The 3,211-nt window shown below is 51.1% G+C and overlaps 1 pseudogene; it reads left to right on the forward strand.

The window, feature by feature from the left end:
* The first annotated feature begins 534 nt into the window (after positions 1-534).
* On the forward strand, positions 535-1,341 carry LOC123170993 (protein ELC-like; annotated as a pseudogene).
* Positions 1,342-3,211: the final 1,870 nt, after the last annotated feature.

Here is a 3,211-nt window from a genome sequence, read left to right on the forward strand (position 1 = left end):
ACTATGATTCCCAAAAAACTGTACATAATCAAATATAATAAGTCATAAGGATTTTAATTTTGGTTCTCATGTTATCAACCTAAATTTTCATTAAACAATTCCCGCGGCAACGCGCGGGGTACCCTCTAGTTTACTAGATGATGTCTCGGGCGTTGCTGCGGGAACCTTGCCTAAAATGCATAAATAGTTGGTTAATAAACATATAAAACTACTTGGATGAAAATTTTTAGCTTAAAAATAATTAAAAATAAAGCATATAAAAAGAGGGAAAATTGCACTTACACGAATGCCATTTAAAATATGGCGGCACTCACGAATTTCTAAACAATGTCGTATCTAAATGCAAAAAATAATTTCTGACTAACATGCACGGACTGATGATATAGCAACATTGCATGCATAAAGTAATGTCAAAAAGGTAAAGTAATTTATGGCTTGTATGCATGACTTACTTACGTGACCTTGTTGCATGGCTAGAAAAAACGGTCCGTCCCGGCTCGTCGCAGCGCGCCGCCGCCTCGCCCCGAGCTCGCCATGCCGCCCCGCGCCCGCCACTGCCTCACCGTGCCGCCCCGTGCGCGCCGCCGCCTCACGCCCGAGCTCGCTGTGCCGCGTGCACCGCCGCCTCGCCGTGCCGCCCCGCACACGCCGCCGCCTCGCGCCCAAGCTCACTGTGCCGCGCGCGCCCCCGCCGCAGCCCCGCGCGCCGCGCCACGTCCGCTTGCAGCCCCGTGCCGAGCTCCTCCTCCTTGAGGTCGCATCTGGCTCCTGGAGCGCTACCCGCGGTGCCCGCCCCTCGTGTTCCTCTCGCCGTCCATTGGCACGGTCCTTAGAACCGACCACCCCCTCGTCGACCGCTCGGGCCTCGTCACCGCCGCCGACGCCCCGTACCTCCGCTCCTGGGCGTTCCCGTCCTCCCACCTCTGGGACCTCGTCCGGTCCCTCTCCCACGCCTTCGGCATCGACCCGCCGCTCCTCCCTGCCGAGGTCGCCTACAGGCATGACGCACTCGCCGGCATGGCCTGCGTGGATGTTGCCGCCCTGCGCGCCGCGAGCGAGGCTGAGATGGACGCCCTGTTCACCGTGCAAGCCGAGCTGCGTGGGCGGGGCGAGGCGGCGGGCCGCGTGGTGCACCGGGCTCAGGAAGTGGACACGCTCAAGCGCCGGCTGCAGGACGTGACGGTGGCCGAGTATGCCCTGGAGGCCTGAGTCGCGGCGAACCGGACGACGGTGGCCGCGCACGGCGACACGCGCTTTGGGGCGGCAGTGGCCGCCGCCGTGAAGCTACTGCTAGACGAGCCGAGTGCCGGGTCTCCAAGCTCGCCCTGGAGTTGGTGCTAGTACGCGCTAGCTACCTAGCTAGCTAGCACCCAGCTGCTGCTGCGCATGCACTAGTAGCTAGCTAGCTAGCACCCAGCTGTTGCTGGCTTGCTGCACGCGGCGGCGGATGCGAGGGGCGCGGCGGGCGTGAGGGGCGCGGCGGCGGGCGCGAGGGCGCGGCGGTGGGCTGGCGGAGCGCGGTGGCGGGCGTGGGGAGCGACGAGAACGACAAGGTCACCAGGGGCTCGATGCGTGGGTCGCTGATACATGGGCCAGGTGCGGACAAGAGCGGACGAGAGAGGACGAGGACAACGCCCGTTTGTGTCTGCACAGACCCATTTTTTCCGCAACTTTGCTCCAGATTTGGGGTTGAATCGGACCAGAACAGACGTCTGCGAACAACTTTATCCGTTTGGGGTCTAGCGTTGTGCCGTGTTTTGACGCAAACGGACATTCGCGGACGATTTGGGTCGCGCTAGAGTTGGCCTGAGGCAGCGGAGGTGGTCCTATGGTTGCACCCAGCACGTGGTGGCGGCTAGGTGTACCATGCGACAGCTGGTTATGCGCCTGCATCGCCTCGAAGGTGTACCTTTTGTCTTGAGCTCCTATGTGACGCATTATGTGTCACATAGACAACACTTCACACAAGGCGAGCGTTTGACTGTGCGGGCCCATTATCATTATGACGCACAGTAATCTGGGATTATTATAGAGCGGCTTGGTTCGTTGTAATGGAGCAGCTCGGGTCGATGCACCGGAACACTCGGTTTTTATGCATTTTTATTCAGTTTTTTCAAAATAATACAGGAAAAAGAATTTTCAATAGTGTGAGCATTTTTAGTTTCAAATATTGAATTTAAAAAAATCAAACAAATTTCAAATTTGCAAACATTTTGAAACTATGAAAGTTTTTGGAAAACATGATTTTTGAAAAAATGAACAATTTTATAAAAATGCAAATTTGTTTCAATTATCTATTATATACTTAAAACAAGAGTCAAATAAGCCATCACGTTCATCCACATATGCTAATATTTTTTAGGCCGTTAGATTAGAATAATAACGGCTAAGATTTAAAGGTTTTTGCGTAACGTCGTAAAATATATGTACAGGCAATATTGAACTTCCATGGTGTCACGTTACATGCATATATGATATATATAAGCATATGGTACAGGATAGCAATACAACTTTTAGAAAAAAGAGCCCCTAAAAAAACCTTTAGAAAAAAGAGAAGAAAAAAATATAACAATAGGAAAGACACGCTATAATCCGGATGTGATGGCCTACGTGAGATTTGTACATGTTTGCAATACGTGTGAAGGGAACAGAGAATTTTCTTTTCAAAAGAGAGGAGTTAGAGTACTAATCGGTCTAGCACAAAAGAACTTGGGGGCGTGTAACACAAGGGAATCGGACAATCCTATTAGTAGAAAGAGTCCCGTAATAAAAAAAGTAAAAATATAAGAAGGCATGTAGACACAATCAGGCATAGAACCATGTACGCCTATGGACACATCCGATGCGTTGCATAGACTCCTGACGCAAAAAAAAAGGCAAAGCTCAACTATGTTTAGCCTACTAAAAATATACGTTTTATTTTCTGCCTATTCAAAAGATATAAAAAAGAAATATGACAGATCCAGTTAGAACTCCAAATAGTGTCAGCTGCAATAATCCGTACATAGTAACCCATAGAAATTACTCCAAACAGCAACACGTGCGCACTGCCAAAGATATAGAAGTCATCCGGAAATTGTGACTCTGAACACACCATCGAAGAATCGAAGTCGGCCAATTGGGCCGCACAACCACGCGATGTGCAACTCGACACCTGACGAAGCCATGCCCAACTGCTTGACGCGACAAGTAGCTCGACGTCGGACGAAGA

Source organism: Triticum aestivum, chromosome 7D (assembly GCF_018294505.1).
Source record: "Triticum aestivum cultivar Chinese Spring chromosome 7D, IWGSC CS RefSeq v2.1, whole genome shotgun sequence".
NCBI classification, from domain to species: Eukaryota; Viridiplantae; Streptophyta; class Magnoliopsida; order Poales; family Poaceae; genus Triticum; species Triticum aestivum.